This window comes from Boleophthalmus pectinirostris, unplaced genomic scaffold (assembly GCF_026225935.1).
Source record: "Boleophthalmus pectinirostris isolate CB_2022bp ecotype Guang Dong unplaced genomic scaffold, ASM2622593v1 HiC_scaffold_15, whole genome shotgun sequence".
Classification (NCBI taxonomy): domain Eukaryota; kingdom Metazoa; phylum Chordata; class Actinopteri; order Gobiiformes; family Gobiidae; genus Boleophthalmus; species Boleophthalmus pectinirostris.
Window position 1 is genome coordinate 19,834,469 of NW_026571070.1, and position 16,461 is coordinate 19,850,929.

At 38.5% G+C, this 16,461-nt stretch overlaps 1 protein-coding gene across 1 annotated transcript in view; it reads right to left on the reverse strand.

Annotated features, from left to right (window-relative positions):
• The window catches only part of neto1l (neuropilin (NRP) and tolloid (TLL)-like 1, like), an 83,199-nt gene that overhangs the window by 26,100 nt on the left and 40,638 nt on the right, over positions 1-16,461 (reverse strand). The window lies entirely within an intron of this gene.

A 16,461-nucleotide genomic window follows, 5' to 3' on the forward strand; every position in this document is an offset into this window, starting at 1 on the left:
AACAGAGCCAGTCTCTGTGAGGCGTGTTACCACTCTCTTGCTTGTGAGTCATTACAAGGCTTTGTGTGTCTCCACGGATTCAGTACAATGGCTCAGATGACTTCAAACTCATAATCGGTTTGTTTGTGTGATTGGGTAGGTAGGTCAAAATAACAGAGCAGATTTCAGATACAAGACAAAAGTCTATAGCTATTCTGTTAAAGATAATTGCAGAGAAACACAAAAGTTACCTCAACTTAATTCTAAAGTAAAATAAATCAATTGTGGTTCCAGTAAGTGGATAAGCAAGACACAGCAAAATAAGTAGAGCATTCAAACTGTTGTCCCATTCCCTGCAGTATTGATATTTAAAGGTACAGTATGTAACTTTCTGGAGACAGAAATCACCTGTCACATCACATGATTCCATAGAAGTTAAAACCATACTTCAAAACATTCTCCATGGAGACTTTTGCTGCTTTAAAGATGCATTAAAGCTTTTGAGGAGGATACACCACCTGCTTGTGATATCTTGAGGTGTTATTGTTTTGCCAGGAGGACCACAGTATGGCATTAAATATATGAGCTCTGTAGAGACGTGGCCTCCCTTACAAGAGGAATGTGTTTTTCAAGGAATTGTTTTAGTAATAAAAAGCATATATCTGGCATTTATTCCGTTACAGGCAAAGGGGAAGTACTATGCAAATTTAACACTGGACAAGGAGGGGGGCTCAGCGCGTTAACGAAAATGAACAACCAACTAACAAAACATATTCATACTGTATGTTGTTTTCAGCAAAACAATAAAAGGTAAAATAGTGACCTAAATATGTTATGTGTTAGCAATTAATACCCTATTGAAGTAAAATACCCCTCTTTAATACTATAGAAAAATTCAGACAAATTCAGACAAAGCTACTGGAAATACGCAGATGGAAGACGCCAGAAACTTCACGTAATGCAACTTTTTTCCCCAAAAGTTCCTATAATAGACTTGAGTAATACAGGAATACATTGAAGCCAGATCTGTGTCTTCAATGGCAAGAACTAGATTCAGAAAAATATAGTTGTTCATCAAATACGTAAACAGGATTAGAAATGCAAATGTTAAAAATAGCTTGGTGTGTTATTTTGGAATGCTCTTAAATCCAGCAAACCATCTAACTAAAACCAGATGGGTAACATTATGGGCCTGAGTACAATAAAGCAGCTCCCATTTTATTCCTAAGGCGCAGTAAGAGATCCACTTTGAGTTGTAAGCCCCTGTTTTTAAGGAGACATCTTGTAGAGGAAAGGGTCCCACATTAGGGTGATTGTGGGTTGTTGAATGGAGCCTCAGACCTCTGACTGAGCTCAGTGAGAAAAAAACAGGTCTGATTGCACAGCAGGAACGCTTCTAAATGTCACACTCTTCTGTCTGCAGATGGCCCATTTTAATGTCTGGACTTAGCCTGCAGATAGAGCAAAACACATAACACCACTTGAATAAAAGTACAGTAATACTAAAAGAACACAGCACCAATATTGAACTGGACAGGACAAGGCCGTTTTATTCCAATATGTTTACTGGTCATGTAAATCTGAATTCAAGAGATTACCCTTAATGATATTTAACTTCTATGTTGGAAATTCGATTCGATTTTATTGTCATTGTACAAAAAATCCAGACATGATGAGAATTCTAAACATAAATTAAGATGAAATACTATGAAGTACACTGAACATTTTATCTAAATGCAGCAATTGAATTTTGCCGTTTTCTGACTGGGTAGGTTCCAGGTGCTTTCTAGAACAAAATAAATCACCACTGACATTGACTTTGTGTAAAAAAGAGGAGGTTGTTTATTACTTAATTGGAAACCTCACTGCAATGAAGGAGAACAAAGTGAAAGTGAAGAGTAAGTATTGGAGGAGGTGCTTACAGAGCACCACACAGATCCCCTTAAGATTCACTACTGATTAACTACTGCTTTCTCTGGCTCCAACAACTCAATCTGTAAAGTGGTGTGTGGGGAGGATTGAGTAATTCAGAAATACAAACAGCCTTGGCCTTGAACAGCTACAGAAGTAACTACAGAGAAGACTTACACTCAAGAACATACTGTTTAGAGCATTGAACATCATTAGGTGGTCTGGAGGATATATTCAGTGCAGTGAGCCTAACTTGTTTTGTTCCTAAACAAATTCCAAGAGTCAGTACAGTCAAAAGTCATTATTTGATTATGCAGAAAGATCAACAGAGCATGTGGTTTAAAATAATAACATACAATTCCAAGTTAAGTTAGGATCGTGAATCGTGAATGAGAGTCAGGTTAAACAGTCATCTAAACAAACTGTAGAGAACACCCACATGACACAAGCTCATATAACAAATGAGAAAATGTCTGAAGTAAAACTGCCACATTACCTGCAGGACTACTGCATCCTAGAGATGCTCGGTGAAGGGGTTTTTGGACAAGGGCTGCACTGTCTCAAACCCACAAATTCCTCAAGAAGGAGGGACAATATTCCCTGCAGAGAGAGCTCACAATCCTCCACCACGTCCAACAGCTGGACCCTGATGTTGTCAAATTGATTTATTAACACATTTGAAAGGAATGATAACACATGTACAGTGTTTGAGATGCTGGACTGCAACTTGGAGGACTTCTGGAATCTACTGGAATCTACATCAGAAAAGAACACACACAAATGGTGCCATCGGGACTGAGCAGGCCCACTGGAAGATTTGATCTGGACATACCTGCCACAATTTCCCTGATTTCATGGACAGGATGGGAATTCTGAACCTAGCGAAAAACCTCTTCATTCAATCACTTGAGGACAAACCCAAGTGAGACTATGTAAAATGGGCCAAAGACATTATGGGCCTGGTTCAGAAAACCCTCCAGAGACCCTCACAAGATGTCCAACAATGCCAACCAAGAGGACAAAGAGATGCCTTCAACACCAAACCAATGCAGCTCACTGTATACAGGGTACATATCCAGGCAATCAGTTGAGATTGATGAAGATGGTGTGAGTTTCAATGAGCCACCACCAATCAACCAACAAATATCACAGCCAGAAGAGCTCGAGGAGGAGAAGACCCACCTAGATGCTAGTTGGAAATTAACTACCGGACTGAGGGCATTTTTCTTGAAACCACTTAAGACCCAGGCGTATCTCAGAAGTTTGGGAGATCAAACATGATGACAGAGAAACATAATTTAATCTTCCTGGGGGTCCCGAAGAAACTTTATTAGTCAAATTTAAGTACTGAAGCTTTAAGTTCAGTTAGTAAAAAATCATTGAGTAGCGTACGTGGAGTAGTTATGGAGGAGTTAACCTTGAAACACCTTGACTTCTATATATTACATGCATTTTTTTCTGCTAAATAAGGTCTGTTCCTCCTATAGAAGACAGGCAGCAGACGTCACATGAGCGATGACAAAATCAAAGTGGAAGACACTTAATGAAACAGCGACCTTCAGGTCACATGTGCTGCTCCAATGAGAGATTTATTATTGGGCTTTGGCATCACTTAACCCATTCAATCCCAAGGCTACACATCCTCACAGGACTCCCATACACGCCGTACGCCTCTGATAGATCCAGTCTAGAAATTGCAACAAAGGGCTAGCACGTGGAAGCTGCGAGAAACCCATAAATGTATCATGTATGACCTCTGACCTCTTTTTTACAGAGCTGCTCCTGAATTTCAATCAGCAAGCCCCACTAGTTTCAATCATCCATCACAGCCTCTCCTTCTCTGCCCTTCTAGATAAATCAATATGATCAATTAGACAGATTGATAACATGATTGATGAATCACAAAAGCATGGACCATTTCAGGGGCATGACAACTGAGAATTTATGGATGTCTCAACTTACCCCCAACATCTTCAGAGGTTTAAACAAAACAAAAAAAAACAAAAAAACTTAAATCTAAAATAGCAATACAATTTAAATATTATATGGAATGCAACATAATGGTGTCTATTTGTATGTTGTTAAGAAAATGCCATTTGTTGGGGTTGTGTAACTGTAGAAAATGGGGTGCCTCTTGATATGAACCAAGATTAAGCCAAAGCCTGTTTTATTTAGACAATCCAGGCTGATCAAATCTTCAGTTCTGTTCCACCAACATGGCTAACCTGAGTTGGCACAAAGTTGCACACAGTAACAGGCACACAGGAACCGTTCAGAGCTGGTCGGGACCAGGCTAACTGTCAAGATTATTTTAAAACACAGTTTCAGCCCATTCACTCACACACTTCTGTTAAAAGACTTTTATGACTTTTCAATCACATGTTGCCTGAGCACAGTTGCCAAGTCTGCTGTTTACAGGGCTATTTGGAAAAAAAAATATTGCAGGGGAAAGTCTGTCTCCACAGGTTGGAGTTTTCTTAGGCTGGATTTAAAACATATCGCTTCACTAATTGGGGAATTTCCCGGTGTCAAATGTTGTCCATTACAGCCTTTTCGCTTAGTTTGACAAGGCACAAATCTGTAGTGAGCACCAGACACTGCAGTTTCAACTTTAAAAAAAAATCCCTCTGTGTGCCTCATGTAAGTGCACTGCTCTCTTTGCCATTTCCCTCTCTGCCCTCCATGTGCATAGTGCACATAGACTTGCTCCTCTTTTTTAAAAGCCCAGAAGAAGACCAAGACGAAACTATGAGCAAAAACAGAACCCAAACTTTCATGCTACTGCATCCGCACAGAGAAGGCCTACAGCGACATGGTCTGAAGTTTGGCAAATAAATCCAAATCCACTGTATTTGTCGCGACACAATATCACTGTATATCCTTCTCAGTTTGAAGAAGTTTTCACATGCACATGGATATGGAAGCTGTCTTAAAACAGGGTTTCTCAACCTATGGGTGAGGATCCAAAAAAAGGGAGCTTCAGTGCAGTTTGTTTGTCTTATTTTAAGTCTAAATCTGCATTAATAACATAAAACAGAGATACGTAGATTAACTGAAATCCCAAACCCAAACTGCACCACACCACGCCACACTTGGAGTCATGGTGCGTTCCAGTCGCAGTTGGAGCATGGATTTCCAAGTTCTGTTCTTTTATATGATGACTGCAATGGGCGATCTTGGGATTTACTCAGAAATTCTGAGAACATTTCAGAGTCCGAGTTAGAAAGTCTAACATGGCTGCACCTTGTTCAAATATTGATGGAACTTGTGTTATTTTCCCTTTTGTTGCCACCTCCTGTCCACTCACTTCTGTGCACCAGCCCCTGTGCAGGCGTTGAGCCATGCCATCCATTCATGGCTTAACAATTGGATCCGCATTTTGGCTAATTTAAGCACTTTTCTAGAATTACTTTAGTTTATTGAATTGTTACTGTAATAGTCTGGATATTGTTTTTCTGACCTGACTAGAACGGGCTGATTATGTAATTCCAGGTTCTCATTTCAGAGGGCGACTAAAGCACAGACTCAGTGTTATTTCATGGAAAGACTTGAGGCTTAAACCTGGAGAAGGACCTAGTTTCAGATTACGGTTTCATGATAAGACTGGACTTGCTGAATGACTTGATGGAATACCCCACATATTAATGTTGTAGCAAACAAACAAGACAAATTAATCAAAATTCAGTCAAATATGGAGCAGGAATTCCATGTGCAGTTGTCATGGGTTACTCAAGAACAAAACAAACTAAATCTCCCCAGGGAAAGTGTTCATGCAGCTGTTACTTCTAAATTTATTTAACGAAAATTTACTTCACATTTTGTTGGCTTTCAACTAATCCAGAGTGTCTAATCCTGACCATTACATCATATCACATAGCATGACTGCCTCAGTCATGCTATGTGGTGTCACTGCCTTCACTTTAGACAAATCATAACATTTTTTGCAGTTGCAGTTTCCTTTATAGTCCATAATGTCCATATAGCCATATATTTGTTATTTCTGTAAATTCAGCTTTCTCTGATGTTATTCTGTGCATTGTGCTGCTTGCGCTGTCCTCAGAGAACCCTTGAACACAATAGTTCAGGACACATTCTCAAGAGACCTTGCCTCTCATTGCTACATGAAGTTACTTACTATTTAATTTGCAATAGGTAAAATGGAAGTCCCCAGAATATACTGCACCTCTCCTCTGTGCTTTTAACCATGTTAACACATTGTCCATCATGAAGAAAGGCACCTGGAGTTGTTTTGATTCACACATGATTCAGTAATCCATCATAATTAAGTCTTTCCTTCTTGTTTGAGAGTGCATACTTTAAGAGTACATTTCTGGTATCAAATGCATACCATAGAGCATTAAGTTATATACATGAAAAAGCAATGGTAATGCCTCTAATGGTACTAAATAGACCTGGAAAATGCACAATATGCACCCTCTAAATGGTTAAAGAAGATCTATTATGCAAAATCAACTTCAGAGTTTTCCCCTCACCAGAAGTTGTATTGGGAGTGATTAATACATATTTGAGGAATCTTTAATTTGTTTATTTTCAAGACGCCATTTTGGTGATCAAATCCTGTGTCCGTGGTAGACAGAGCACACTGCTCTGTACTTCATTCTTACATTTAATTGTCTTAATCGGTGATATGTGTAGCATTCGGTCATTTTAGTACTGATGAAAAAAAAGTGCTGCATGATCTGCAGTTGTCCATCAGAGGTGTGGTCATATCTACACCAATCAAAAGCAAAAGTTTATGACCACCAGTTTATTCTCTAACAAACTCCTCCAAATCCTTTTATTCTAACATTTACTTGGCTGGGGAAAACAGGAGATATTCTCTTCTTCACTTTACATGTCAGTAGTCATAATGTTTTGTTTGATTTGCGAATCTCGCACTTGTTGTTTTATTGGGTTAAACGGCCCCCAGAAGTAAACACGAGCAGCTTGCAAATGCCACTGCAAATTTACTTGTCAAGTTGCTTCCGAAATGTGTTTATAATACTTCAAGAGCACCAAAGGTAATTCGGTCTGGCAGCCCGACAGAAATGTTCATTACCAATTTGTTCCGGTAAAAATAAGCAAAAGCAAAACAAATGGCCCTCTTATTAGCAGTGTTTGGCTGCACGGTGCCAAATGCCATTTTGAGAAAACTGAATAGAAATGTCTGGAGATGTACCTCTAATAACTAAACAAATTGTAGATTATTATGGACTTTTGTGACTTGGCTCCACCAAAATACAATTGAGTGTGAATTAATAAGATATCCGCGAACAGCATACAAGCGAGCAAAGCACCAAACTCAATTTCCCAGTGGCCTCTCTGCTTCCCTTGCACTTGGCTGTGACATTTAAATAAGCATCTGATTAATAATCTCGGCTAAAGTGGTTGATCAAGTTAATGAATAGCTGCCATTAATCACAGTGGCACAGCTGTGGAAGGAGTTTGAGAGACAGACGGTGAGGCAGAGGAGAGGAAGAGGAACAATTCAGGATTCAATTAACCACGAACAAGGAGATAGAACAATAGCTTTGGAGAAGGTAATTGCGATACACTCCTTATATGTCACTCAGACTTCACACCCAGGAACTTTTTGGTATGGTTAGAGGCACTGCAGTGTGTTGGTTAGCCACAAAACCTAATACTAATACTAATACTAATACTAATACTACTACTACTACTACTACTACTACTACTACTACTACTACTACTACTACTACTACTACTAATAATAATAATAATAATAATAATAATAATAATAATCTAGTAATAATAATGCATTTGTTTCATATGGCATTTTTTTTCATATAGCACTTTTCAGATGCTCAAAGTTGCTTTACAGTTTTTGCGCATTATTCATTCATTCATTCGTCATAGTAAGCTACCACTGTAGCCACAGCAGCCCTGGGGCAGACTGATGGAAGCAAGGCTACCAATCTATACCATCGGCCCCTTCAACTACCAATCATTCACACACACACACACCACATCCATACAAAGCAAGGTGAGGGAAGTGTCAGGTTTTGGCAACAAGGTTTAGCCACTTATGGCCAATGGTGAAGACAGTTATTTCAGAAAGTATAACAAATTGCCTGGGCAGGAATTGCTAATAGTTGAATGGGAATGAATTATGATACAATAAGTTATACCAGTAGTTTCCAAAGTAGGGGTTGTGAGACATGAGGTGACCTTAATTTATTAAACCTTATGACATTTGATGTGATCGTCATTTGCAGCAGTTTGCAGAGTGGATGCGTTGCATGGTTAGTTTTGAGGGTTTTCAGTCTCAAAAGTTTAGGAATATATTCTACAGTCTGTAATCATTTGCAAAGTGATTTGTCATTAGTTGTTACTGTAGTTTCAGACCAGATGCCCTTCCCGACCCATCTGCTTCAAAAGATATGGATCTTGCATTAAATCACACTCTCTTGGACTGCTGAGACCCTCACCGCATACTAACTTTATAATAATCCCTAAAAGAGGATTTTTCCCATATGAAATAAAAATAGCTGGATTGTACAATAGGATCCAGCAGTGTGTTAGATCTGCAGTCCATGTGCACCCCAGTGTCACTGTAGCTCACACAGCAGCACACATCAATAAGCTGGATAAGAACTGCCCTGCACTGGTCACAGAGGAACGCTTAGCAACAACACAAAGGGACTTACATTACAATGCTTTTGCCCTTGACCTGCATTTACTACACAATGTACTGTATAAGAAGCCAGTTATACTCTCCAAGGCTTTGTCCATGCCAGAATGCCTGAAAATAAAATACAAAAATATCCTGACATAGAAAGAGCCTTGCGTCTAATTGGATGAGCTGCAGTGGGCCAGTGAGTTCCCATAAAGGTGTTGAGTCATGAAAAGTCTAAGAATGTGGGATTGTGTGTCGGCCATTTTGAGTGGCGGATACATTACCAAACCTGTGTGATCTCTGCCCTTGTGAATGAACTGCGGATCCATGTGATACATTATTGATCGCCATAAGGAAATAGCTATAAAAAAGCTCTCAACACCATTGGGATTGGATGTCTTGTTCAAGGACGCATAGGTTTAAAATACAGCCTCTATGTTGTACTGAATAAAGCTGTCCATCAACATGATTTCTGCTTTTCTTGCCTTTTACAGTTTCAGGACAATTTGACTTCTTTATTCTCAGTAATTGATTTTAGAAGTTGATTTTAGTTATAAGTTCAAATACCTGAGCCTTTCTAACTGCAGTTTCTATTAATTTGACTAGTATCTCTATTCAACTTTCCTTCATAAAAATGCCCCATAGATGATACAAACAGTTGATACTGCAAAAAATACTGCAACATTACTTCTTGATTTAAATAGCAAAATATAAAATGTACATTTTTTTTCCCCCCCCCAATGTTTTCCCAAATGCTTTCCCCAAACATGAACTAAAACCAGGTAGTTAGGGAGTAAATGCTTGATTTGTGAAGCAGATATTTAGTTAGTTCATCCTCAAGCTTAGAATGGAATGTTTTTTTATATGTAAAGCAACTATGTTCCAAAACATGCTTAAATGTGTCAAGAAGAACCTGTGATTTCTGGAAAAAAGGACAAATAAAGACAAATCCAATGTTTAAAAAAAAAAATCACAGAAAAATGATGCGTTGCACAGCAAGATTGATTCTTGCGATGTTAGTGAGTTCCCAAACTCATGAGAATCTATCTTGGCTCACTAATCACAGAGCAGCACTGAGGTTTGTGCACAAGCCAAAGTGCCCCAATGAACCAGCCTATTTTAGCGTCAATACAGAATATTTGGTTTGTGAAAAATGAGCAGAGCGAAGAGCTTTGTGCATTTGTGGACAGGGAAGATGTCTGTGCTTTTCTCTCAAATGGATGTAACAAAAGATTGATTTTTCAACCAATCAGATTCAAGACATCATGACGTTCCGCATTTTATGATGGCTTTCAGCGAGAGCCGTTTCAGATTGATAATGTGTAGAACTCAATTCAGAGTGACACACAAATCAATCTGGTGTGAGCCAGGTTAGGCTGTTGTGACTTGAAGGGGAAAAGCTAAAATGAAAGGAATTATTTGGAAACATTAACATAATTAATCTGAATTGGCTCTGTACAGAAAATACATGAAAAATGAATATTCTATAACTACAATTTTAAAATATTATTCTTAAAAATGTCTGAGGTGCCATCATGTCCAAAAATATTTAAGCTGAAAGGAAATATTTGATCTTTTCAATGAGAAATTACACCTTTACTTCACAGGTATTCCCATCTAACTGACATCTCCCTGACAGACGCTCCTATAGCTTCCTTTTGGGCACCCATGCAATAAATCAGCCCTGCTCCAGCACTCAGCCGCTCATTACTGAGGCCGGATCTGAAATGCAAACACCGGGATGCTCAGACAGAACGGGACAATGCGCCGATCTGCAAACTGCGTCCCCCCCAAAGAAAAGGTAATTTGCCAGTCTGATTGCTTTCTGCAGATAGCGTTTCATTTCACTGTCACGGAATTATGAGAGAGCACTGTTTCAATTTTCAGCGCGCTCTGCATCTGCTCCCGTGCCCACAGGGAATGAGGGCCGCACCGGGAGTTTACTTTGCCAATATGAGACCAGGGTTTGACCTGCTGAGCTGATAAACTGTAGGCAAATACACTAGAGGTAGGTCGGCAATTGTAAACACAAGATGTTTGGGAGTTAAAAGCAAGAGAAATGTTGACTGTACACCTTTAAATCAGGGTCAAATGCACGTGTCAGTACTTTAGAAATAGGAGACACATCTTTCAAGAGAAAAAAATACATCCAAACATGTATTTAAAAAGGGATGCTGCCTACACATTAGTGATGGGACTTTCTGCTCCTTTGTGGAATCCAAATGTTTTGGATGTGTTCATGTCAAAGATCCATTCAAAAGACTTGGCTCTTTGACTTTTTTTTTTTGTATAACAGAAGCAAATGTGAGAACTAATTTTATCTACAAACTAATCACGGAGAGATAAGTGACCACTTTTGTTTAAAATGGTTCAAACTGAGAGTGGGAGTGAGTGAATGATGAAAAAAAAAATAAATAAAATAAAATGTTGCACTTCAGTACTAATAATTGAAAAACTAACTGTCATTATGATGCTGAATTTGTTTTATTTTGCACAAAGCTGGTGTCCCACTGGTGCTGCCTACTCTTCTGGGCTGATTCTTGTGTTGGTTCAGTGTTCAGTGTAAAAATGCATAAAAATTGGAACAAAAAGATTTTGTTCTTTTAAAACCCAGACCCAAATCCATCTGTTCAAAAGAGCCAACTTGTTCATGAACGTCACATCACTACTACACACTATGGCAGCAATCTTCAAATTTGTTTTGACATAAAAAGTTTAATTTTGATAAACTTCTATATAAACCATTAACAAGGAAGAAGGAATCAGAAATCCAAATTTTATAAATACTGACATTAAATTTAGTCTGTTAGTCATTTGTCCAAAACATTCGGATAATAAAAATGCAGTATTTGGTGGATAATGTGTATATAATAATATAATATGTATATAATAATAAAGTGTAGTTTAGATTAGAGAAGTTTGTAATTTTAATATTAAATAAAAAAAAAAAAATTCTTCACACACTGAATTACATCTAATTCAGTGCAACATTAGAAATAACTCAACAATACAATTATTATTATTAGAGCCTCTAAATTAACCTCTAACTGAACACTTAACACACAAGATATTTGGTAAATAAAAACAGCCGTCACAGACACTGAAGTAACAAAGTAGCATTTGATTTGTCCCTGCAGTTTCCCAGCTGCAGTGCACATCAGGACACAGTCTCTGGAGAGAGAGAGGTCATTAGACATGAGGAGGAGAGAGAGAGAGGGCCTGCTAATGATCATAATGGCTCCTTTAAAACACACACCATTACAACTGCTACTACCGGTACTTGCCTCTTGCCCAAATGAGAACACCACATTGAAAGTCCTTATTGAATTAAAGTGTGTTCATTCCAGATATCCAGAAGTGTTATAATTACAACAATCAGTGCAGACGATTTGATTAAATGCTCTCAATTTGGTATTCAATATCAACTACCAACAAGAGCAAAAAACATACGAAAAAAAAATATATATAAATAAAGACAGCATGTTAGAATGTTGTTACCTCAACAAAAAACATACCCAGAGTTGTGTTTTGTTTTCATTCACACATGTTTGAATAATGCTTTTAGTACTCTGTCTACATCTCCAAAGCTCAAAATGCTCTGTTCCACCTTGTGATGTCAGATAGTGGTCAAGTTTCAGCAGCTACTTTCTTCATTTGTACAGTAGAGATTGACAATTCCAAAGCTGAAAGCATCCAAATGATTCTAATGAAGGTGTATTGAGTTTTAAAACACAGTGGAGCACTTCCTGTATCGCTGCATGACATCACAAGGTGGAACAATTTTTTGCTTGAGAGAAGAACTCAGCCTAAATATGCAGGATTGTGTGCGAAACATGTGTAAATGAAAAAACTTCAAGTATGTTTGCGATGAGGAAACAACATTTTAACATAGTTCAGATAATAGTATAGTATGGGCATAGTTTTAACCTCAATGCACTTGCTAATTATTCTATGCTGGAAAATAAACTGATGATAATTTCATCTTAATTTGCTATCCAAAGCCTGCTTAATTTTATGGCACTATTATTTCAATTAAACCGATATTACACAAACGTTTATTGTCTCTGTTTGCTCTGGGCTCATAGATAAGAATAGAAACCATAGAACAGCAATTGCACATCATAAATACTCGCAAAGCCATTGAAAAGCTCAGCAGCGCCAATGAGAGCTCACAGCTATAACCATACATTTGCCGATATGTCAACATGAAGCCTTTCCTCTTGTCTCCACGGCGACTCATTCTTGTCTCTCTGGTTCTTTCCTCTGAAGTGGGAGCTATAAGCACCGGGTCAACTATGCACGTTTTTAGTTTTTTAGAAAGACAGAGTGGGGGTCATGACCAAAGCAAACGGCAGCATCGATCCCTGTCTGTTCCACAGTCACACAATACACAGGTTTAATTAGAAGAACCTGAATGGCTGGATTTACTGCTTGGTTAGTTCTTTTCTTTATTTCTGGAATACACAGAATAGATGCACAGGCACATAAGGTGAGCTAGGACTTCATTTAGGCCATTTAGAAGGAATTGAATTGCATAATGTTCAGCTTGGTGCAATAGTTTATGTAACCCTGGTTTCATAAAGTACAAAGTAGTTTTGATCAGGATAGATGGGATTTGCTTGGATTCATTTCTTCAACCCAATCACAGGCTCATGAAAGTAATATACAATACTATGGTTGAGCAGGCTTTCCAACATGGGACTGTAGTAATTGTACTACAAAATTTAGGCAATGGTGCAGTCCTATTTTAGACCTGATTTATATTTTCTTAATTGGCACTTACTACATAAACAACTTTTTTTCCATTCAGGCTGCAGTTGCATAGTACGTAAAAAGTTAAAACACACAAAAGACCATTTTGAACGACATTTAAAGCACTAATTTTCTATCTCTATCTATCTTTTACGTAGTTGTACTTCAAATAAGAGATAGTGCCATATATTGGTTGGCTGATATTTGGACTTTTTTGCATTTTGGCCTAAATCTCTAGGACAGGATGATATTTTGTTTTGGACGGTTTGCTCCCTAAAAACATACACACAAAGCTTCATTTTACTTTAATACGAAAAGAAAACCGCACTAAATGTGGTACACTGCTCTCTTAAAGGTTTGTGGTAAAAAAAAAAAAAAAAAAGGTCTGTGGGTGAGTTTAAAATGACATAATTTGAGGAAAATCATCAAAATCGGCTGCCCAAAAATATCGGCAGATCTTATCGGCCAGCCGCTGCTCTGGGTGTTGGCGTCAGGCATGCAAAAAACATTGCTCTCTACTTCAAGCATTCTTTTTTATTCATCCAAAAACAACAACCCCTCCTTTCCAAAATAACACAACACGCAGTAGCCATTCTCACATACATCGGACTCCAGCTCTTTCCTCATAGCGCACACTGTGGACCACACTGGCTGCTCTAAGTCCCTCCATTCTCCCCGTGGTCACAGCTGTACCAGGCGTGACAAACGGTGACTGATGCGCTCGTGCTTCTGTGTAAAATATGGCTTTATTATAGAGCGGCGGTCAATGGAACAAATGGACTGTACATGAATCTGCTGTGTGTGTACCCCATTGTCATTCACATGTGGAGTATCCTGCATGCATTAGTATTCATGTCCAATTATGGAGCTGCATACGAACATTCAAGATTTGCATATGTGCATGGCTCTGAGCATCCAGATGTCCCATTTTGTTTGTGCTGCCATTATTTGGATGATGGCCCTGATACACTTCCATATGGACCCTATGTGTGTGACAGGTTTGTACAGGCTTTGACACACACTAAGCCACTATGACAGTTTTATAATATCGTTCAAATGGAAGTGTAGATTAGACAAGAGTCAGAGCAGAGCGGCAGTGGCTTAGGTAGTAGGATGGTAAACCTATAGCCAGAAGGACGACAGTTCAGTGCTTATTCTTGTGCCCATCAGAATCCTTAAAGATGCATGATGCAACTTTTCTGGTGAAGGGTCTGTCAAATTCTTTACTCCTTGGAGATGTTATTGCTTTGTCTGGAATGTTTCACAGTTTTGCATTAAACCTTTCAATCTTCATGAAACCAGACCAAGTTACAGGTCAGATCTTAAAAGAAGCATGCCTGTTTTTCTAAGTATTTTTGAGCTATAAAACTACCTGGAATTGAATACATAAGTAGAGTAATGACATCTCCATAGAAACAACCAGGTGCCAGACCCCCAACCAAAATGTTACAAGTTGGTAGAATTTGTTTCTGATAAATAATGCTTCTATCTTTTGTGTTAATGTCTCAGCTGTCACTGCGCACCACAGTGTTCCTGAAGTAAATTTCCTGTCTATTTTCTTGTAGACTTTAGAAAAATGTTTCTTATTAACAGCTAAGTTTTCACAGCTAACATGTCACAGGATTTTAAGTTTTAATTGTGTTTAGGGACTGCTAACAATCATATTATGGACATTGGTTACCACAGAGCTGAGTATCTTCTATTAATTTTTTTTAAGTCTGTGGGAGACTGAATAAGAACTTCACACTTGAATTTCTTGAAATGGACACGTTGGAGGAGAGGGGGGCAGCCCAAGAACATGAACAGAGAAAAAATCATTCACACTGTCTTACTTGCAAATTGTGAATTTTATTAGGACATTGGGATGATCCCAATTTGCAAGTAAGACGATGAGCAGGATTTTTCTGTTTAAATGAATGGAAACATGAATGGAAAATGTACTTCCAGAAAAGCAGCGGACTTCAAAGTATAGAAAAGAAAGAAATAAAAATAAACCTGTCTGACTCAGAGGTCCGGTTACCTGTACTGCCTCCCGAAGGACATCATTGTGTACTAATAGTGAATGGGTTTGTGAGGTCCGTGTTGTGTTTAAAGGTGCATTGTGTAATTTTTCTAGTGGAGGGTCCATCAAATGCTTTTCTCCTTGGAGATGCTATTGCTTTGTGTGGAATGTTTCACAGAATGGCATTAAACCTATAAATCTTCATAAAGACCAAAACAGTCCAAGTTACAGGTCAGATCTGCAGAGAGGCAACCCTGCTTAGTCAGAATGCTTGTTTTTGTAGGTATTCTTGAGCTATAAAACTACCTGTAACCGAATAAAGAGCAGTTTAATATCATACTGTGGAATATTCCAGGCAAAGCAAAGACATACTCAGAAACAAAAAGGTGACGGACCCCAAACCAAAAAGTTACACAGTGCACCTTTAAACTTGAATGTGTGAGAGTAATTGGTGGTTAGAGAGGCCATTGACGTAGATTGGCACGATTGGCAGCCAAACCACTGTCAGTCATCCCCAGGCAGCTGTGGCTAGCTTATCTACAGTGAGTGTGCACAGTGAGTCAATAATACAATAAAGCTTCTGAATCAGTAAAAAGCATATTGACAAAGAAGACAATGCTAAAAAAAAATAATAAAGTAATAAAGGATTTCCAAACACTGGCCTTGGGTAGACCGTCCCAGCTGATTACTCTGTCTGCAAAAACAATCTTTGAAGAATACAAAGAGGAGACAAGCAAGCTGTCAGTCACAGAGGTCGATATGTCCAGACATCAAATCTAGTTTCTCAATAATGATAATGAGCATTAAAACATTTATTTTCTACTGACTTGTAACAATAGATGCATTTTCTTTAGTGGATGGGCGCAGCAACTATAAGCCTAAACCCTGGTGTACTCGCTGTCCACTTCCTAAATATAGAGCATGTTTTCAGAGGCACTTTTCTGATATAGACTCTCCCACCTGTTTGTCTCCATAGAAATTATAGTTTTATAGGTGTTTTATTGCTAAAAAATACCTCGAAAAACATGTTGTGAGCAGACCTGCATCTCCACAGACCTGACCTCTACCTTCCTTGATGGTGGCACCAGTTTCCATGGTGTTAGATAAGTTTAATGTCACACTGTAGAACCTTCCAGGCAAAACAATAACACCTCCATGGAGACAAACATGTGGTGGGTCC